Consider the following 23,744-nt stretch of genomic DNA (forward strand, 5'->3'; position numbering starts at 1 on the left):
AAGCAGCTGTTGTTTCTCCTTCCTTTGCCAACTGATTATGTATATAGCAAGTTTTGTCATTTTTCCATTATTCACGACTCTTGGGTTATCAGTCTTTTGAATAAACGATAACACGCTTCATTGGAAGACAAGCCATTTGAAGGTGGAGTTGGAAAATAAGTTTTCTAGGGCAACTGAGAAGGGATTTTGTGCATCTGATGGTTTTAATTAAAGGAATGATATCAAATCTGCTTCTACTTACAGAGGCGAGACACCTCCCAGAGTTCAAGATTAAAATTTCTGTTAGTCTTTTCCACCAAAACTCTTCCTGTGTCTCCAGAGGTTTTCTTTTTTCCTGTTAAATACTAGAGAATCTTTCACATATAATCATGGAAAGGCATGGGGAAAAGGCTAATGTAGTGGTTTTCCCAGAGAGAGACAGAATTTTTTTCTGTTTATTTCTGATTTGTTTATCATGTTATTGCAAAATCATTAGTATCTAGAATTACCTTAATATAGAAGATGTACTTATTTCCCATTGTGCCTATTGATTCTCCGACAATAGCAGTCTCTCTGTACAGTTCTCCATTCCAATCCCTCTTCTAACAGGCAATGCACTGAGCACGCTGCAATGTAGGACCAAGATCCTCTTAGTGTTCTAGAAGGATGTTTAGGACCCCATGTCTTTTTTATAACCATAAGGGCCTCCCACATTCACAATTTTTGTCTAAGAACCTTGACTTCGCTTATTACAGAGTCCCACGTGAATGCTTAACAAGTGTTCTACTTTCATGCAACATTGTGGGGTTCTCCTCGGTTCCTTTACAGTAACATTTGAAAAACATGTTTCAACATAAAATAATCTTTAATCAACCATTTTACTGCTACTCCACACTGCCTTTGATCCACAGCTGTAGTGACAGGAAGAGATTCCTTTTAAAATTCAAATTTGAACATTGCCTGGCCTGCTCCTTACAAAAAGTACAATTCAGTCACATCTTTGTTATCCCAGAAACAGAGAAAAAAACTCATTAAGATATAAGTTAAAAAGTAATGCTAAAACCTCATTTTCTTAAGTCTAACCACCAACGCAGTTACATGATATTCTAACAGTAAAATTGGCTTAATTAAAAGTTTATCTCTTTCTCTTTTTTTTTTTTTTTTTTTTTTTTTTTTTTTTTTTTTTTTTTTGAGACAGAGTCTCGCTGTGTCGCCCAGGCTGGAGTGCAGTGTCGTGATCTCAGCTCACTGCAACCTCCGCCTCCCGGGTTCAAGCGATTCTCCTGCCTCAGCCTCCTGAGTAGCTGGGATTACGGGCACACACCACAAACACCCAGCTAATTTTTGTATTTTTAGTAGAGATGGGGTTTCACCATGTTGGTCAGGATGGTCTCGATCTCTTGACCTCGTGATCTGCCCGCCTAAGTGCTGGGATTACAGGCGTGAGCCAAGCACCCAGCCAAAATGTAATTTCAAAACAGGATTTTCAGAAGCACGCAACGTAATGCATTAGATTTTCAGGGGAAAAAAATGGACACCCTTGCCCCACAGCTCCCTAAGTAGTGCTGCTTAGGTAAACCAGCCTTGACCTTCAGGCAGATTCTGGGTAAGCAGGGCTATGTCACCACATGAACTTGAAAAAATGGTGAGGGAACAGTCTTATTTTTCCTTTTTTTCTCAGAAATGACCACATAGGCCAACATGTAGTCAGTTCACAATAAATGAGTATGGAACAGACAAGCAAACCTCTTCCCCGTAACCCACTGTTAATTCAGGTAGATTTCCTCTAAGATTCATCCATTTATTTATTCATTCATTCCACAAATATTTATTGAGCAACAACATAGGTGATGGGGACTCAGCAGTAACAACAACAACCCTGCCCTCAGGGAACTTATATTTTAGTGGAGGGAGTCAGGAGATTAATAAAATAAATAAGGCTGGGTTCAATGGCTCCTGCTTGTAATCTCAGCGCTGAGGCAGGCCAAGGCAGGAGGATCACCTTAGGCCAGGAGTTCAAAACCAATGTGGGCAACATAGCAAGACCCTCTCTCTACAAAAATTTTTAAAAATTAGCCAGGTATGGTGGTGCATTTCAGTAATCCCTGCTACTCAGGAGGCTAAGGTGGGAGAATCACCTGAGCCCAGTGATTTGAGGCTGCAGTGAGCTAGGATTGCACCACTGCACTCCACTGGGTAATGGAGTGAGACCCCTTCTCTAAAAGGATAAAAATTTAAAATAAATAAGTAAAAATTGCACGATATGTTAGGTGCTAGTAAGTGCTATGGGAGGAAAATCAATCAAGGAAGGGGGATAGACAGTTCTGTGGAATGAATTAGTCCAATCATAATATAGTAGTCAGGGAAGGCTTCACTGAGAAGCTCTGATATCAGAAGGGAGAGGATTTCAGGCAAAGGACAAAAAACACAAGGTCCCTGGGGAAGGGCAAGGAAGTCATATGGTTACAGCAGATTGAGGGAAGGAGAGAGAGAGACCAGCCATGAGCCCAGAGACATAATGAACTTATACAGTTTCTTACTGGGGTCTTACCCTAAGGCAACTGAGAAGCCACTTAGATTTTAGAGATTGAGACATGACACAGTTGGTGTGTTAACAGCATCACTCTGAGTACTATACTAAGAATAGGCTATAGAGGATGAGGGCAAAAACAGAAAGACCAGTAAGGAGGTTACTGCAGTAATTTAGGTGAGAGTGAATGGTGACTTGGACCTCAGTGGTAGAAAGGGATGCGTTGAATGTTGTTGGATCCCGGATATATCTTAAAAGTAGAGTCAAAAAAAATTTGCAGACAGGCTGGATATGGTGTGTATAAGAGAGTCCTCAAGAATGACTCCAAGTTGGTTGGCCTGAGCAACTGAAACGATAAGGTGCCACCAACTGAGATGGAAAAGGCTAGAGAGTGGTCAGGCCTTTTAAAGAAGTTTGGGGATCACATCAAGTCTGGAATGCCTCCAAGACATCCAGGTGATTAAGGTGAGTAAGCAGTTGGAGTCCTGACTTTAGTGAAGTCATCTGGGCTGGACATACAAATTTGAAGTCATTAAACATATAGATGACATTTAAATTGAGGAGAATAAACAATAGCCCAAAGAGAGTGAGTATAATAAGAGAAGAGGAGAGATGCATGCAGGACCAAATCCTGGGACCTCCAACATTAAAGGGTCAGGAAGAATAAAAGGAACCAGCAAAGACAAGAGCAATCACTGAGAAGGAGGAAAACAGGAATGTGTGTGTCCTGGAAGCCAAATGAATAAAGTGTCCTAACAAAGAGGAAGCCGTTAACTCTACCAAATGCTTCAGATAAGTTAAAGGAGGACTGTCTTACCAGTGGGGCTAAGGGAGTGTAATCACCATAGGAGAGAAGTTTTGTCTTATTCGTAGCTGTATCCCAAGTGCCTGGAACAGTGCCTGCTCATGGTAAACACTCGGTAAATATTTCATGATTTGTTTTAAATATGAATAGGGTATGACTCGTAAATCACAAGCTCAACTGTACAAGAAATGGAAGAGTTCTTGTTTCCATAGACAATTTCATTTCTATTTTGAGCCTCATCCCAAAGAGATGAGAGCAAACTTAACCTCAGTCATTTTCGGGCCTCCACCTTTATCCCAAAAGCTGTCTCAAGTCTGAAAGACTTTCGGTCATTGAAGCCTTGGGAGTGGACACCCGATCCTTATCCTAACTGTCCACACAAGTTCCGCTGAGTTGCATGGTTGGACCTCCGCTGTTGCTCATCCATACCTAGGGTATGGGAGTTTTCTGAGAGGCTGCTTAGACCAGGCTTCAAGGCTATACACGAACAAGGCCAGATGGGGAAGGATGTCTATAGTGAAGGTGACTGTGGGAATCAGGTGCACTGGTGCCCCACTCATCTGAAGGGAACAGCAACTATTTACTCCCTGTGAGGGTTTCCACGCAGGAGTGTGGCTGGCAATACCAAATCTTCCAGGTTTTTTCAAGAGAAGATAGATATTTGGATTTGTATGTGAAATCTCTTGAGTTTCAAATGATGGAGATTTCAAGAAGAAGAAGAAGAAGGAGGAGGAGGAGGAGGGAGGAAGGAGGAGGAGGAGGAAGAAGAAGGAGGAAGAAGGAAGGAGGAAGGAGGAGGAAGAGGAAGGAGGAGGAAGAAGGAGGAAGAAGAGGAAGAAGAGGAGGAGGAGGAAAAGGAAGAAGAGGAAGAAGAAGAAGGAGAAGAAACAACAACTAAGTAGTGTAAAAAACAAAGGCTGAGTGCCATTCCTGCCCATGGCTACAAGAAGAAGAAGAAACAACTAAGTAGTGTGAAAAACAAAGGCTGAGCGCCTTTCCTGCCAGTGGCTGCCAGAGTGAGACTCAAGCCTGAATGCTCCTGCAGACAATGCTCTCTGGTCTCAGGAAGCAGTGCCTGTAGAAGCATTTCTTTTGCTCTGCCTGGAAGCAGGCGATTTCCCAGGCAGCCCCCTGTCTCCCTCCCCACTCTGGGGAACTCATTCTTAAAACTGGAAAGAAGTCCCACTCTCTCTCTCTCGCTGCTTCTATGCCTGAGAATTCTCTCCCATCTCTGGGCTTTCATCTTTTAAAAACAAAACCCAGAAAGACTGGCATTCTGCTACTGCCTGTGCACAATCACCCCTATGTTCTCCCCTTGTACCTCCCCTGAGGTAATGTGAACTACAGATCTGCCTAATGGGGGATCAGAAAATGGAGGGACAGGAAAGTACAGTGATAGGAAAGGAAAAAATACTAGGAGGCAAAAAACAGTTAAGCAGTCAAAATATTACCCAGGCACACATGAACCAGGAGAGTGTGCAAACCCCTTTTGGGAAAATAAAACAGTTCGAGGAATGGTCCCTGCCCTCCAGAAACTTATAATTGAGATGACAATAAATACATATACTTATGAAATTCAAGTACCATGTTAAGAATCAATCTGGCTGGAGTTACTAGGAAAACAAGTTACGGAAAGTTTAATTTAAACTTGGACTTGAAGAGTAAATAGATTCTTATTTTTAAGTACAAATTGTCACCTTGGCAGGAATGTAAATTACATTTCTAGAAGGCAATCTGAAACATTTACCAAAAGCCTTGAAAATGTGCATTCTGGCTGGACATGGTGGTTCACACCTGTAATCCCAGCACTTTGGGAGGCTGAGGGGCAGATTGCTTGAGCCCAGGAGTTGGTGACCAAACTGGGCAAAATGGTGGAACCTCATCTCTACAAAAAATACAAAAAAAAAAAAAAATTAGCCAGGCATTGTAGTCCCAGCTACTCAGGAGGCTGAGAAGGGAGGATCACCTGAGCCTGGGAGGTTGAGGCTTCAGTGAGCCTTGATTGCACCACTGCACTCCAGCATGGGTGACCAAGTGAGACCCTGTCTCAAAAATAAAGTGCGTTCTGAATGCCCCAGTGATTTTATTTCTAGTAATTTATCTTAATGATGTATTCAATGATATATGAACAAAGATGTTCATGGCAGGACTATTTATAATAGAAAGAAAGAGAACAGCTTACATATCCATAACTAGAGGGAGAGGTTAGAGAAATTATGATGTATCTATAAAGTGGAATATTATGTATTCAAATGAAAATGTAAGAATTCTAAATGAACATTTAAGAATAAACATATTGCCCTAGAAAAATGACTATCAAAAAAATTTTAAGAAAGTAATTTTGGCTGGGTGTGGTGGCTCATGCCTGCAATCCCAGCACTTTGGGAGGCCAACACAGGCAGATGGCTTGAACCCAGGAGTTCGAGACCAGCTTGGGCAACAGGGTGAAACCCTGTTCTCTACAAAAAATACAAAAATTAGCCAGGCATGCTGGTGCACACCTGTGCTCCCACCTACTCAGGAGGCTGAAGTGGGAGGATCGCCTGACCTGGGAGGTCGAGGCTGCTGTGAGCTTTGATCACGCCACAGCACTGCAGCCTGGGTGACAATGACATTATCTCAAAAGAAAAAAAGTAAGTTTACAGCATGTGTCATCCCATTTTTTAAAAGTATGCATGTGTATATGTACGCATGCTCTTGCATATTGAGAAGTCTGTAAGGCTATGTACACCAAAATGCTACTGGTGGTTATGGTAGATAACTCTCCTCTCCTGCCAAGCAGGTATTCTGCCCTGACCCAGTCATGTTGGGCTTGGCCATGTGACTTGCTTTGTCAATGCAACATGCACAGGGGTGTCCTATGCTGACCCATGCTAATGTTTTAAATGTGATGGGTGGTTTGGTTCAGCCTCTCCTCTTCCCTTCCTGTGAGTAGAGGAATGTCCCGGAGCAAGGCCCTTCCTTTAGCCTGAGATCCAGAATGAGGAGGTATGAGGAGCAGATCCCAGGACCTGCAGAACATCCACAACCAAGCCCTCTGGTAACATGAAGGAATGATAAATGTTTGCTGTTGCAAGTCACCGTGATTGTGTGTCATTTTGTTACCAGAGCAAACTTGAGAAATACAGTGGCTATCACTAGGTGATTTTTTAAACTAAAATTATGGATGACTTTTACTTTTTAAAGCTTTTTTATACATTTCTACAGTCTAAAATTGTAACAATGGGTATAGATTATCTTTATTAGTAGAAAGGGTAATAAGGATAGAAAAAAATCAGAAAAAAAGGTTTTCTGATTACAAAAGTAAGGCATGATCATATAAAAAATATCAACAACACTAAAAAGTATTAAAAAAAAAAACTAAAATTAGCCCATAATCCTACTACCCATGGATAACTTTTATTTTGGAATATCAATTTCTAGGGTTCTTTTCTCTCCGTTTTTTTTAGTGGTTGAGATAATACTGTCACAGGATTCTTGGGGTGTCATGTTGCCAGCTGGAAACCTCTGTGGCCAGTGGCGACTTTGCGTGAATTTTTCTCTGGCCCACTGGGCTCCTTCTACCCACTTAGCCTGGCAGGCTGTGCTCAGCTCAAGCTACCAGCCTCGATCCCATGCCTGCCAAGAGCGAGCCAGGTGCAGAGCAGCAAGGGGTGTGTGAGCAAGCATGGGATCCAGCCACTGCACATAGCCGGCATGCCTGCTGCAATGGGGCAGGCAGCTCCAGGGGCCAGCATGGGCACCAGCTCCCTGAGAGGCTGCAGCTAGACCAGGTGTACTGCAAGCAGCTTCCATGACTGGCACCAAGGAACACAGTGGCATCTGGAAGCTTGGAGACACCAGAAACCACAGAGTCCCAAAGAGGGAGTCACAGCCCTGGCTTGGGGAGCTCCTATGTCTGAGCCCTTCGAAAGACTACAACTCTGCTCTCCTTCTCTCTTCTCTGCTTCTTGTCACCTGCAATGTGGCAAGCAAGGGGCATGTTTCAGCCCTGTCTTTGTTACAACTATTTCAGTCCCACCATTCAGCAGGTCCTGAATTCTTGTCCTGCATCCAGGAAGAATGAGGTACGTGGACAAGCGGAGGGTGAGGAAGGTGAAGAGGAGATTTATTGAGCAACAGAACAGCTCAGAGCAGACCTCCATTGGGTAGCTCCTCTCCACAGGCAGGGTGTCCCAACTAGTGTTAAGCTCCCAGCAGAGAGGAGACCCTGGAGTGGGTAACTCCTCTCCACAGCTGGTTGGCCCGTCATCTCTCTTCAGCTCTCAGCAGAGAAGAAACCCTAGGGCAGGTAGCACCTCTCCACAGCTGATCATCCCATTGTCTCTTTTCAGCTCTCAGCAGAGAAGAGACCCTGGGGTGGGTAGCTCCTCTCCACAGCTGGTCATCCCATCATCTCTCTTCAGCTCTCAGCAAAGAGGAGACCCTGGGACGGGTAGCTCCTCTCTGCAGATGTTCGTCCAGTCATCTTTCTTTGAGTCTGGCTGAGTCCAGGGGTATTTATGGGCCTCAGAGGGAAGGAAGTGTGTGCTGATTGTCCCATGGGTGGCCATGGGTAAGCCCAGAAAAAACACCACAGGTTCCCACTCCAGTCTGCGGGACCAGCAGCCCAGGACCCAGGCTTCAGGCCCTCCCCAGCCTGAAGGTGGTGCTTTACCAGGGACCTACCGCCTTCCGCCCAAGAGTCTGTCTGCCTCTTGTCACTATTCATGGCACCCAGGCTATTTGTGCCAACAGGTGCCTACAGGCCAGCACCAAGCTGCCCTCAGCCCCACCTTGGCCTCCCTCCCATGCTCATGGACACCCGAAGTCCAGAGGGGGCCAAGGTGGTAGGGAGCTGGTGTGTCAGAGCTGCCCCAAGCATGTGCATACCCAGCAAGGCTGTGACAGCACCTGGGCTCAGCCCCAACCTCTCTCTGAGATTGGAGTGGGTGCCAGGAATGGGCAGAAGCCAGGCAGTGGGAGCAGACACCTCCAAGTCTACAGGGGCAGGGGGACCTTCCCAGGCCCCCAAGAGTACAGAGATGCCCAGGTCACAACTGCAGCAAGGGAGGCTGCAACTGCGCCCAGGAGGGCGGGACTCCTGCCTGTTCCAGGTTCCTGCCAGCTCCATGGTGCAGGCAGCCCAGCTGTGCCTCCCCCGCTGCATTCAGCATCTTGGCAACAGCTGCTCCAGGCAGGCCGCTGCTGCCATCAATACTGTATATAGAGTTTAGTATTTTTCCTCTCTTCTTGAAACATAAATAAAGTCATGAGCCACATAATGATGTTTTGGTCAATGATGGACCACACATAGATGGCGATCCTATAAGATTATAATGGAGTCAGAAAATTCCGTCACCTAGTGACACTGTAGCTGCCATAACATCCTAGTGCAACACATTACTCACACGTTTATGGTGATGCTGGCGTAAACAAACCCACTGCATATAAAAGCAAAGCACATACAATCATGTACAGCACATAATACTTAATAATGATAATAATAATAAATCACTATGTCACTAGCTTGTGTATTTACTATACATTTTATCATTATTTTAGAGTGTACTCCTTCTACTTATTGAAAAAACAGTTAACTGGAAAAGAGCCTCAGGTGGGTCCTTCAGGAATTATACCAGAAGAAGGCATTGTTATCTTAGAAGATGACAGCTCCATGCATGTTTTTGTCCCTAAAGGCCTTCTTAGTGGGACAAGATGTGGAGGTGGAAGACAGTGATATTGGTGATCCTGACCCTGTGTAGGACTAAGCTAATATATGTATTTCTGTCTTCATTTTTCACAAAAAAAAGTTTAAAAAATAAAAAAATAAAAAATAAAACATTTTTAAAATAAGAAAAAGCTTATAGAGTGAGGATATACAGGCTGGGCATAGTGGGTCACACCTGTAACCCCAACATTTTGGGGAGCCAAGATGGGAAGATAACTTGAGGCCAGAAGTTTGAGACCAGCCTAAGCAACATAGCAAGACCCTGTCCCTACAAAAAAAAAAAAAATTAAATTAGCCAGGTGTGGTGGCATGCACCTGTAGTCCTAGCTACTCAGGAGGCTGAGATAGGAGGATTGCTTGAGTCCAGGAATTCAAGCTCAGCAGTGAGCTATGATCGCACTACTGCACACTCCAGCCTGGGCAACAAAGTGAGACCCTGCCTCTTAAAAAAAAAAAAAAAAAAAAAAGAACAGGATATAAAAAAAAATACTTTTGTATAACTACACAACATGTTTCTGTTTTAAACTGTTATTACAAGAGTCAAGAGTTTAAAAATGTTTAAGTTTATAAAGTTAAAAAGTTACAGTAAGCTAAGGTTAATTTATTATTGAAGAAAGAAAAATACTTCAATTTAGTGTAGCCTAAGTGTGCAGTACTTATAAAGTCTTCAGCAGTGTAAAGTAACATCCTAGGCCCTCACTTTCACTCCCCACTCACTGACTCACTCAGAGCAACCTCTAGTCCGGCAAGTCCCATTCATGGTAAGTGCCATATACAGGTAAGCCATTTTTTATCTTTTATATCTTATTTTTACTGTACCTTTTCTATGTTTAGGTGCACTAATACATACCATTGTGTTACCAACAGAATTGAGTAGAGTAATATGCTGTACAGGTTTGTAACCTAGGAGCAATAGGGAATACTCTAGAGTTGTGTACCTTTATAGTAGGCTATAACCTCTAGGTTTGTGTAAGTACACTATGATGTTCACACAACAATGAAATCACCTAATGATGCATTTCTCAGAACATATCCCCTTCATTAAGTGATCCGTGAATGTACTTCCTATGCTAACAAACTTATTGTACACATCATTTTTAATGTCTATGTTTTATAAGCTGTGCCACCCTTAACTCTCCTCGGCTGAATATTTAGGTTGTTTGTGACTTTTAATTATACAAATAACTGCAATGACCATCTTTATACACTGAACTTTTTTCAATATTAAGAATTATTTCCCCAGGAATAGGAGAAATTTTAAGACCCACTACATATTGTCAAATTGTTTGATGGATAAACCTTGATCCAAAAAAAAAAGAAGAGTGTAAATAAAAGTTCAGGGCTGGGCCAAGCAGTGACTCATTCCTGTAATCCCAGCACTTTGGGAGGCTGAGGCAGGGAGATCACTTGAGACCTGGAGTTTGAGACCAACCTGGCCAACATGGCGAAACCCCATCTCTACTAAAAATATGAAAATGAACCAAGTAGGCGCCTGTAGTCCCAGCTGCTCAGGAGGCTGAGGTACAAGAATCACTTGAACTCAAGAGGCAGAGGTTGCAGTGAGCCAAGATGGCACCATTGCACTCCAGCTGGGGAGAAAGAGCAAGACCCTATCTCAAAAGATAAATGAATAAAAATAAATAAATAATAAATAAGTACAGGGCCATACTCAGTTGGGCTGACGTAGAACAAGTATGATCACATCACTACATAGAATAAGGTGTTTCAACATGATGAGGCCGACAATGGGGAGCCACTGCAGGTCCTTGCAAAAGGATTAACAGGACATTTGGGGAGATTTTTCAGCTAGTGCTAGACCCACTGTGAACTGGAAGAAGCCAGAGGTTGGAGGCCAGAGACCAGCAAGAAAGTTGTTATAGTTTTCTTTGGTATAAGACAATGAGGGACTGGATTAAGATGAGGCAGCAGGAATAGTGCAAGGACATCTGAGGCACAGCAGTATATGGTACATGACCAATCAGCAGTATTGGTACATACAAATTTATTATCAGCAGATTTATTAAGTAAGCTTCTCTACAGCTTGGCTCTGACAGACAGGGAGTCTTTTCGATTGGTTTATCAGCCATCCATTCATTCCTTCAACAAAAAGGGGGACCAGAAATACACTTCTCTTAACATTTGATCACCCCAAAAGCTAACTAGGGATATCTTCCAATTATCTCCAGCATAACCTGTTTGTTGTTTTAATGACTTAGAGTGAAACAGCGATCTATAAACCCTGAAATCCCACCAAATTACCACTATATCAGAAAATCATCACATGGAAATAACACAATATGAGACCATTTACAAAACTGTCTAGAGTAAGCCTATCGTCTGCATGAATCTGAGCTCAACTTGCTTTTTTATAGGCATAATAGCCATTTGTACTGGTGATTTGGGAACTCTGGATTTGAAGGAACACAACAAAAGACACTAGTCCTTGAGCAGAAAGAGAGAGATTAGAATAATGTTATTAGATCATTTTTCACTGAAACCTATTCTATATGAAATTCTAATTTCATTCATATGCAATCATTACGCTGAAACACGAAAAAGAGAAGGGACAGTTGAAGAGTCACTAAAGACAGCTCAGAGGACACTTCTGAGTTTCAATGCTGAATGTACGACTTGAGGATGAAACAAAGCCAACAGCATTTTTCCTGAAATGTACACTGAGTTCACAGATGTTACATAATCACTTTTAAACTGGTGAAATAATCTTTTCAAAATGCTTGTCTGCTCAGGTTTTAGAACTGCAATATGTCAGCCAAACATATACCAAGTGAAACTTTATTTTAAAGGATAAACATAAGTCCTTCTTGAGGTGTTTCATGACTGGGATATTGCACTCTTTCATTTGAAGCTTTGGAGAATATGGAATTGGCCTGAATAAATGGCTTTCAAATTTATCTAATAAAAATGTCAAAGCACTGACAGCCAGAATACTCTCCATTTACCCGTGTAAAAATAATAGGGGGAAAAGGCAAATTAAAAGCAACGAATTCAAATCAAAGATAATCAGAATAGACCTTAGCTGTAGAATGTTTCATCCCCCTTCCTGGAAGACCTAACCTCCACACAGAGTCCCAGAGATGATTCAATCAAAACATATTTATAAAAACAAAGAGTCCTTTTTTCCTCAAAAATGCATTCTGAAGTTTAAAGCCAGCCCCAGATTCATTTTAAATCATTCCTAAACCTTGGTCAATGGAAACATCACTCCATAATTTTTAAGTTTAAAAATATCTTCCATTGCCTTAATTATTTATACATTTCATAGATTACCTCAAATTTTGTTCCCAAGAGGAAAGCATGAATTCAATACAATAGGTAGCAGTGTCTAAGCTAAATTCACAAGAATCAGTAAACATTTCTACAGCTAGTTCAAAGTGTAAATATTTGGTTCCTGAAGAATCTCTATTATTGCCTGAAGACTAATCTTGTCTAATAAACTTCTTCAAATAAAGCAAAACTATGTTGGGAGAGAACTTTACTCAGTACACACCCCCTTCCAAATTAAAAAAAAAAAAAAAAAAAAAAAAAAAAAGCAGTAGTTTCTCTCCCCATCTGCCCAACTATCGAGGCAGAGGAATGTATGGTTCAAAAGTTTAACAGGGTATTTTTATTCCCAGCCACACCAAAAAATAACATCCTTTAGTGCTGTTTCAGAAATTTAGAAGCACCATTCAAATACATCAAGTTGTTTGCTAAAGAACATATTCTAAAGTCCTGGAATTGAACCTCAAAGTCCATCCTAAAACACAGACCAAAGATTGGGGGTTTTCCAAGCAAAATCAATGTATGATTTAAATATCACTAAGACTAGTTCTTATACTTTAACAAGGAAAAAATATTTTTGGTATTTTTACATGGTCAAGAGCTTCCAGAAATAGCAGCTCTGGGTACCTGTCATCTGGTGAGTTTGCAGCAGCCTGATAGTGAACCTCCAGGGAAAAACATGCAAAAGTGAAAAGGGTTTCTAAAAGTAGGTAAGGGTCAGCAATGTAAGTTCTAGCAAATACCTTACTTTCTGGTCACATGCGCAGCTAAAAAATCAGGAGTTCACGTTTGAATCCATTCATCCTAGATTCAGAATCTACCAGGACCCGATCCTAGAAACTTCTGACTTTCTTTCTAAATGGAAGTGTGTTTTGACAGGAAAAAGAATAATCCATGCTTCCCAAAAGGCAATGCACAGTGAGATGGCGAGGGCTGGAGACCCCAGGACAGTAGATGCCTCCCCATGGCAAAAACACTGGGCAGGGCCTCAGCCACCACCTGCACTTGGGTCCTTCTGCCTTCTCCTGACTGCTTCATTTCCTCTTTAACCACCCCTAAGGCTGTGTGTTTCTTTTGTTATTACATCCCTTCCCTTACAAAACTTAGTCAAATTCAGCACTTTCCAGAACTTGGGATATGCAGATGCTCACAGGTGCTCCTCGCCCAAATGGTTCTGTGATCCAATACTTTTAGGAAACTCTGAGTTAAGGCAGGTTTAAAATGCTTCCTTTGCTGAAGGATTTCTCCAAGCCATCAATATGCTAATAATGTATGTTGAGAAAGGTTCATTTCCTAAATTCTTTGGACATGGATCCCATTTGTGGTGTCATACTTATTAATATCTCACTAAAGAGTTTTACTGAGTGAAACCCTTTTTGCGTTCAGCAAGAGTCTAATTGGAGGCTACTGGACACAGATCCCAAACCTGGAATATTACACAACACCTTTAATAAAGTCACATTTTTCCCCTGCCTCCAATTCACCTTCTCATGGTCCTAAACTGTGGGGGGATGTCTACTGCCCCTTCCCTCCAGTCTGATTCCCTATGATGCATGTTTGAGCTAATAATCAGAGGCAGAGAAATGTTAAAAGCCTTAAAATCGATCCCAAGGTCCTTTGCACGACCCCTTTGGCTGTAAGACTTAGGGATCGGACTTACTGGCAAGCAGTGTTCTGGGTGTGCCAAGAGTATCCCACACCTCCTTAGACAAATGTATAAGACACAAATAGCTGGAGTTGATGTACTAAAGGAGATAATGGACATAATAGCATTAGCTGTAATAAAATAGAAGGGATTATTATTATTTGCACACCATTAAGACAGCCCCTTTTATATATCACCATGCTCAATTAAGCACTTAATACTTTTTAGTATTGTAATAATAAAACTGAGTAAACCCAATCCATGCAATTTCAGTTTGCAATTAAGTTTCTGAAACAGAGATATGGAATGACATATCACTAAAGTGGGGGAGAGATGAGAGCAAAAGAAGGGTGTTGAAGTGAGTAATGAAGTAAATGAGCCTGTGACTCAGCAGAACTGGTTTGACAGGTTGAGATTCACCCCCACAGGACCCAGAGATGATATCATGGGAATCCATATAAGACCAGCGATGAGGTTATGTGGCTGACAGTCCCCAAACCCATCTGAAAAGTGTAAGTGCTCATTATTGAGCCAATGTTCCACATATACAAAATGGAATATTCTAGATGAGCCAGAAATGTGAACATTGATGGGAAAAGGGGGACAATGTAAGAGGAAAGAACAGGAAGGATGAGATAAAACAGCAGAGACACCTCCAATTCAGTACCCACCAGAATTTCTGCTCTCTGAAAAGACAAAGGCATTTGCACAGAGTGTAGCTTCTGTGAATCCCATTGCATCATATGACAGGCTACCCCAGCATCTACTGGCTCAAGAAGAGGCAACCAAGCATCATCAACCCCAAAGCATCAGTTGATTTTGCCAATTCCCAGTCCATCTGTAGACCCCACTGAAAGGAAATAAGAACCTGGGACCCAGAAGACAAGAAGTGGCTCAGACTATCCCAGGGAAGACAGCTTGGGAGGCAAGTGCTTAAGTCTTATCCTCACTCCCCACCCCAACTCCCTAACAAATTTTAATTCAAGGTAGGAATTAGCGTCAACATTTCCTAGATAAGGTAATAACCTTTTGTAAGATGCAATCTTCTAAGAGAGGTAATCAATACAAAAAAGCAGGGACCAAGGGGACCAGACCTAGCCCTGCTGCTAATTGGCTCTGGAAACTGGAAGATATTTCTGCTCTCAGTCCTTCAATGATCACATCTGTAAGACAGGAGGAGCAAAAGAGATCATGAAAGTGAAGGTGCCTTGAAAGTGTAATTCACCATGGCATGTGAAAGGCCTGTCCTAGATGAGCTATGCAGGGCCTTTCTAATAGGTCTTACTTTTGATTGGCTACAGCCACCATCATGTAACTTAATGGAACCCATTTCCCTCTTTGGTCCCCCAGAATGCCAAAACCAACCTGGGTTTAATCAAGAGACCTACGTTTTCCCAACATACTTAGCTCAGGAAGATTGTCCATGGGACCCCAATGCCTTCTCCTTTTCTCTGTGGATCCATTTGTATTTTCTCAGTTATGTTTTTACTTTCTATATGTGTCCCATTTTATTTTCAATGATTGACCTGGATTTTTTAGGTTTAATAGCCTAAATATCAAATTCTGTTAGTTCAGCTGTATAGTTAAAATGCTTTTACTCTTTTGCCCTTAATTAATGGATACCATTCAACAATGAAGAGTTCTGTTTAATCTTTTTTTCTCTAATGAGATTTAAATTATTCTTTGTTTGCACATGGCCCAGGAGAGGTTTTTCTGGGGGGCTGGTTGAAGAAGTCATGCAAGTTGGCCTCCCTTCGTGGAAAAAAATTCACTGTGACTGTAAAATCAAGAACTTCCCCACCTGGTAGTTATTTAGGAAGCTGATTTTTAACTTAATCACAGGATTTTTACACTTATATTAAATTCCACTTTTGTTAGTTTTGACCTAGCAATTCATCCTGGACATCCGTTTTTAAATTAAGCTTTTATTGTGTTTTTTAAAATGATTTTTTAAAGCGAAGACTTACAAAGTCAAAGGAAGGCCCAGTCTTCTCCTTTCACCAGACCCCACTGTGCCACAGTCAGAAAACAGAGTCTGTAATCGTGAATGGCTATTTACTCCACACACAGTTTGGAAAAATGCATGGGAGCAATACCTCTCAAAGGCTGCCAACATTGTGTATCCAGATACAATATTATCCTGCAAATAACCCAAAAAGCCAGCTATTGTTTTGACTTCAGGACATACGTGTTTCTGAGATGATGAAGACATCAAATAGAGTCCAAATCCCAAACACACACCTTAATCTCTACTATAAAAATGTATCAGGTGAGCCAACTTGAGAGTATTGGTAAATTCTTCAGCTGGCAATGATCTTGGTCTCCATCAGGGACAAGCTTCATTAAAATAAGACCCTTGAAAGGGGTTACTCCAGACCCTTAGGGAGAGGAGCTTGTCAACTGCCAAGTAATTTCAAGAGAGAATTCAGTTGCTCTGGAAACAGGTTTTGACAATGGCTCTGTGTGCCAAAGGGTTGAGCAGGCAGAGGGCACTGGGTTCCCGCCCCTTGCATGATACTTGAGGCTTTGCTCTCCAAACAGATGACTTCATTCCCAAAACAATGCTCTTTTTCTGAGAAGCTGCCAGTTCATACGCATTATAAAATAAATTCTCTCATTGACATTGGAGTGGCAGAAACTGCAAACATTGCTTTTAAAAGCATGTGAGTTGGAAAAAGGTAAGCTGGAAAAAGAACAGAATTTCTCCCCAAAAAAGAATTTGTGGTAACCATGAAAACTAAACCCTAATCAGCCATCACTTTATCAGCCACAGTATTGATTAAGGAGGTATGTGGAGCTATGCACAGGTACTTTACCTCTGCCTGAATTCAGTGTCTTAAGGAATGGGTTCCAGTAATGTCTAAGTCTTCTCTTCCCTTAGCTTCTTAGGAAACCACCTTAATTAAAGGAAGAAAAAAACCCAAAGACTCATTGCTTTTTTTGTTTTTTTGTTTTTTTGTTTTTTAACATTCCATGTCCCACATCTCCCAAGGGATACCAGAAGGGAACAGAGATACAGACAAGGTGGACTCTCTGAATGTCATTATTCTCCCTTCAGTGCAAACGGTGAGGCAGGATGCTCGGCCTGAGCGCACGTGAGCCTGAGCCATGGCTACAAACACACTTGGAAGATGTAGAGAAAAGGGGAGTTTGCACAGGATAAATCTATGCCATTATTTACACCCACCCCCAAACCTTTGGATTTCTTTCTCTATATCAAGGGTCCTCAAACTCTTTCTGTAAATGTCCGGAGGGTATATATTTTAGGCTTTGTGGACCACAAAGGCTTTCTGTCTCCTCTTTCTCCTTCTTTCTCCTTCTATTCTCCCTCCTCCTCCTTGTCTCCTCCTCCTTCTTTAAATTATGAAAACTGTTCCTGGCTCACAGACTTGACCCATGGACCATAATTTGTTGACTCATACTCTACATTATGCCACAGAAGTTGTGACATCTCAGCCTTATAGAAGTAGGCCATCATTTAGCCCAAGTTTCAGTCAACTAACCACACTGTCAGGACCACCTCCAGCTAGTGATGCTGACACATTAAATCCAGAATCTCTGGTAAGTGCACCCATATCAATAAATTCAGGCTGACCTCATATTCTATTCTATTCTCCTTGGTCTAATACACTTAGAATTTATTCTCACAATACTCCGTACTCCCCAGATGTTTGCTGTTAACTAAATCATGCAATTCCCTGGGAGTCTGTGCTATGTCTTTCCTGTACCTGAGGATATCTGGCTTGACATACAAGTCTTGAGGCAATGAAGATGGGTCTTGATGGAGGTAAGAAAACAAGACACTCTCACAAGACAACAGCATAAAATGAGATTATGAGTTTTCAACCAAGGAAGAGATAACCTCAGATATGAAAGAAGGAGCTTGTTCTACTAGCAAGGAAAGTTTAGGGATGCTTGCAAAGTTCAAAATTTTTGGCTTTTTCTGAGTCCATTCAGAATCCTCTTATTTCAAATATCAAGGTCCCACTTCTTCCCAATCAGTTCTCTAACATACACATAAGAATTTGGTGAGCCTGTGATTTCAGTTTAGATTATAATTCTGCAATCCACACAAATTTGGAGTGTGGCTTTCAGTGATATTTGTTCCACAGCTACAGGAAATATAATGGTCTTTTATGGGGTAACCATAGAAGTTCTCTGGCTTTCTGACTGACACTTAAGCTGAGAATTTAAAACCCCAAATTTGTTCTTTTCTTTTTACTATTCCTCCAGTGCAGACAGAAAAAAAATGCCATCTCATGCCACAGTCCTTGTAGCCAGTTACTACACAAAAGTCTCAAGTGCAGTAGTCATTTGGTGCCCCAGGAAACTTACTTTATCAGGAAATTTAACAGAAACTTTATCCTAAGTGACCATAGTTGATAATTTAATTATTATGCCCCTGCATACCATGGACTAAGAGTATTCCATTTTTCCTTTGGAAAGGAGCTCAGGGTTGCATTCAAAGCCAAGGTCATAACCAAATCAATCCACAAATATCATCATGTATAGTCTGTCCAATAGGACTATTCTTATTAGAAAAATTCTATCCATTGAAAGAAGAAGGAAGGGAAGGAAGAGAGGAAGAGAGGAAGGGAAGGGAAAGGGAACCTGAAGGGAAGGGGAAGGGTAGGGAAGGGAAGGGAAGGGAAGGAAAGAAAGAATTATATCAAATATTTAAATAAAAAAGATTTAATACAGTAAACCCCCCTTATCCATGGGCATATGTTCCAAGACTCCCAGTGGAGACCTGAAATGGCAAATAGGACTGAACCTTAGGTATACTATGTTTTTTCAATCTAAAGCTACTAAATGACTAAGAGGCAGGTAGCATCTCCAGTGTAGATATGCTGGTCAAAGGGATGATTCCCATCCCAGGCAGAGCAGAGTGGGACCCAGAGGGACAGCACACTTTTCATCACACCACTGAGAATGGTGCACAATTTAAAATGTATGAGTTGTTCATTTCTGGAATTTCCATTTAATAATTTCAGACCACAGCTGACCGTGGATAACTGAAACCACAGAAAGCGAAACCATGGATAAGGGAGGACTACTGTATAGGAAACTGTTTTCACAGGTGTTGGAAAAATGACAGAACAAAAGGAAAGCATTAAAATAACCCAGAGATAAGAATCTACAACCCTTAGGACTAGGTAAATAAAAGAGAAGTGGTTGGGATTCTCAAAGCTTAAAAGAGGGATATCCATTAAACTAGGACTTAGCCCTCTGAGGAGACAGTACTGTACTTTCCAGCTGCTGATAGAATCTCAGAATCTCAGAGGACCCACCCCATTGAGCTGGGGCTCAGATCTCTGAGAAAGAATGAACACCTGACTCCCAGCAATATCCCCGATCGGGTAAGATGAAGCTAGTTCTGGCAATGCTAAAAGAAGACAAAGAGAAGAGTAAGATTTCACTGACAAGACCAACGAGAAATAGGAAGGAAGCTCCTACCTTCCAGTCTTCTTCCAATGACAGAAATTAGCAGAACCCAATAGGAAGTCATCTGGCAAAACAGTCTGGGATATGTGATTGGCAGAGCTCTAAACCTAGCACCACAGAGCAGAGTATACAATTGTGGTCTTGGGGCTGAGAGTCAATAGGCAAGCTATCAACACAGATTGTGGTATGTTTCTCAGTGTCTTTCTGTGTAAAATAGGCCTGGTGGCATCTACAATACCTTTTAACATTCTATAACTACACTCTTAATACTTTGTTTTTTTTCTTAATTTTTAATTTCCATAGGTTATTGGGGAACAGTTGGTGTTTGGTTACATAAGTATGTTGTTTGGTGGTGATTTGTGAGATTTTGGTGTACCCATCACCCAAGCAGTATACACTGAAGCCTATTTGTAGTCTTTTATCCCTCACTCCTCCTTCCCACACTTCCCCTGAGTCCTCAAACTCCATTGTTGTGTCATTCTTATGCCTTTGCATCCTCACAGCTTAGCTCCCACTTAAGTGAGAGCATACATTCGTTTTCCATTCCTTAGTTACTTCACTTGGAAAAATAGTCTCCAGTCTCATCCAGGTTGCTGCAAATGTCATTAATTCACTCCTTTTTATGGCTGAGTAGTAGTCCATCTCATATATATATATGGTGTGTATATATATGGTGTATATATATGGTGTGTGTATATATAATGTGTATATATATGGTGTGTATATATATGTGTGTGTATATATACACACACACACACCACAGTTTCTTTATCCACTCATTGATTGATGGGCATTTGGGTTGGTTCCACATTTTTGCAATTGCAAACTGTACTGCTATCTTAATACTTTAAAATTGCATTCTTGTCTGTCACACCCAAATCCAAGTCTCAGACAGGAGAACCATGCCTAAAAAATGAGAAGTCTACTTCTTCACACAACATCTGTGAATTACCACAATTTAACTTGAAATTTCTTATCTCAGTTCTCTTCTTGGTTTTGGCAGATAAAGCTGAACACTGAAGGAGATTCAAAGCCAAGGTCATAACCAAATAAATCTAATTATTTATAGTCTGTCTAATAGGACTATTCTTATTAGAAAGACTCTATCCATTGAAAGAAGAAAGAAAGAAGGGAAGAAAAGTAGATGACAGGAAGAGAAGGGGAGGGGAGGGCAGGGCAGGGCAGGGAAGGGAAATGTGTTTCCTAGAGTGTATGTTAAAAAGAGGATACAGATTAACATCACCAAAAAACTGAAACAGGGCCGTAGAGGAGTCAAGCTTATAGCATGCTCTATAGAATAAGTCTTGGAGTAGCCAAGAAGCACTACCTTTCATCTATAATGTAACACAGTAATAACAGTAATAAAAATTTATTGAGCTAAGGCACTATGTACTAGGTATTAAGTTATTTACACACATAAATTCAATGTATCTTCCTATCCTATGCAGTACAAATTAATATTATTCTTTTATTGCAGATGAGGGATTGAGAAACTAGCCTGCATTAGTTTCATTTATATATTAAAACAATACATAAACTAGAAATATAATATATACAGCCATAGCATGTATATTTAGATAGGTAGATACATGATAGATAGATGATGGATGGATGGATGGATAGATAGATAGATAGATAGATAGATAGATAGATAGATAGATGGATGGATGGATGGATGGATGGATGGATAGACTGATTTAACTCTTCCTAGGCCCACCCATTTGAAGAACCCAATGCCTTAACAAACACAGTCACATTGTACGATGGATGTTTGACACAGAAAGAGCCTTTGGCAGTTTCTTTGGTCTATTTCCAGTGAAAATAGAGAGCAATAAACTCATTCCAGATTCAGATTCCAGAACTTTCAGAGGCTGGAGATAGTGGTGATCTGTCTGTGAGGCCTCCATGTGTATCATTTCTCAGAAGCCAGCTAGCAGACCAGGCCACCTGCCAGAAAATGGTTAGCACATTTATGTCAGCCGGTTTGTCAGCCAGGTACCATGGCTTTTTCTAAGTCATAGCTTCCAAACCATGGGAACATAAAACCACAACGGCAGCCAAGATAGCAATAAGAACCCTTTCTTTGTACGCCGCACTAGTGGCTCTGCAAAAAGGTATGTGACATATTTTTGTGCAGTGTTACTGGCAGTTCAGAGCAGCAAATCCCTTCTGACCTGATGTGTCTCCTCTCCAGCTGTTTTGAATTCACTTTCTGTAGACAAAAGTAGAGTGAGTGAGAAAATGAAGGATACTTTGATATTTGTTAAGAGAGACTACAGCCAAGTTCTTTCCCAAATCATTTTGGAGCCCTGTCCAATCGGCAAAAGACACATCAAATTAACTCAACTCTACGAGTCTAGTTCTCTTATTGAAAATTCTTAATTTCTCAGTATTGTCCTAAAGGAATTTTATTTTCAATTAACCAGTCATCAGATAAAATTATATATGCCTACAAAGAGTAATGATAAAAAGATTGTTCCACTTTGACTTAAAATACGATTTTATAACTTTTACTCACAGTATATGATACAGTAAATGGTACTAGACTTACTTGCCCATTATAAACTATTTTTTCAAAAGGAAAAGATTTATGAAACAACTCTTTTCAAACATAAGCTGCAGACTGCAGAGGAATTGATCCCCAAAAGAAAGGAAACAAACAAGGTAAGCCCTAAAACTGTCCCAGCTTTCTACCTGGAGACTAGAGCATATAAAAGCACCCAGCCAGGCACAGTGGCTCATGCCTGTGATCCCAGCACTTTGAGAGGCAGACCCTCGGGTGGGTAACCCAAGGTCAGGAGTTCGAGACCAGCCTGGCTAATATGGTGAAAACCTGTCTCTACTAAAAATATAAAAATTAGCTGGGCGTGGTGGTGCACACCTGTAGTTCCAGCTACTTGGGAGGCTGAGGCAGGAGAATTGCTTGAAACTGGGAGGTAGAGGTTATGGTGAGCCGAAATTGTGCCACTGCACTCCAGCATGGGCGACAGAGCAAGACTCTGTCTCAAAAATAAATTAATTAATTAATGAAAAGTAGAACCCACATAAATCTCATGGAATTAAAGAGACAATATTGGAGTTAGAAGAGGCTTGGGCAGCTGGAATTTGCAAGGCAGAGTTCCAAAGGGAAGAAAATCACACAGAGAAAGAGCTTCAGAAAGCTGCATAGGTGGTCCCTTGAGTCTTCAGCAGCATACCCTGTTCTGCATATATGTGGTAAGACACCACGAAACCAGGCAAAAAATAACTATGAGTGAAAGAACTAACAAGGAGCTGTAAGCTGAACAATTCCCATAACTCATACAAGTCTGGGAGTCATCCAAGTTCTAACCAATTGTGGTATAGAAATCTCAGAACAAGCAGGGCATTCAGAAAAGACCCCAGAAGTATTAGGGCTAGACTGAGGCTACTGCAGACCTGTGCTAAAAACAAACCTCAAAAGAATCAAGTTGGTCTAAAAGTAGCTAAACTGTCTGCCAAAATAATATCCAAATATCTGTAAAAGAAGATTCCAAAGTCCATTCAACAAAGTGATATTTACAATGGCCAGTATCCTATCAAAAAAGAGTAACCCTGAAAAAAAGCAGTTAAATGGGACCTGTGGCCAGAAGGGAAAAATCAGTCAATAGAAACACGCACAGAAATGACACAGATGACAATTCACAGACAAAGACTTTTAAAGTGATATTTACATATATTCGAAGATTTAAAAGAAATAGAGAAATTGAAGATATAAAAGAGAACCAAATGAAACTTATGGAGCTAAAAAGCATACTATCTGAAGTGAAAATTTTGTTGACTGAAATCAATAGCAGTGTATACATTGGAAAAGAGAGGATCAGTGAACTCAAAGACATAGGAATAGAAACATGAAATAATGACTAAATTTTTCAAATTTTTATAAAAACCATAAACCTACAGATCCAAGAGTATTAATACAGCTCACATAGTATAAACACAAAGAAAAACACATTAGGGCACACCATATCAAAATTGCTGAAAACTAGAAATAGAGAGAAAAGGTAGCCAGAGGCAGGGGGAAACATATTTGTTACAAAAAAACAAAGATAAGAAAACCAATGACTTCATATCAGAAACAAAGTTAGTCAAAAGACAATTGAATGACATGTTTTAAAGTACCAAAAGGGGACAAAAAGTAAACCTAGACTTTTATATCCATCAAATATATTGTTAAAAATAAAAACAAAATGTAAAAGGAAGTTCTTCAAGCTGAAAGAAAATAACAGATGAAACCTCGGATCTCCAACAGTAACAAAGAGCTCCAGAAATGGCAAATACATGAGCAACAAATATAAAATAATTTTTTTCATTTTAAGTTTATTTAAAA

The sequence above is a fragment of the Macaca mulatta genome, chromosome 13 (assembly GCF_049350105.2).
Source record: "Macaca mulatta isolate MMU2019108-1 chromosome 13, T2T-MMU8v2.0, whole genome shotgun sequence".
In the NCBI taxonomy this organism is placed as follows: Eukaryota; Metazoa; Chordata; class Mammalia; order Primates; family Cercopithecidae; genus Macaca; species Macaca mulatta.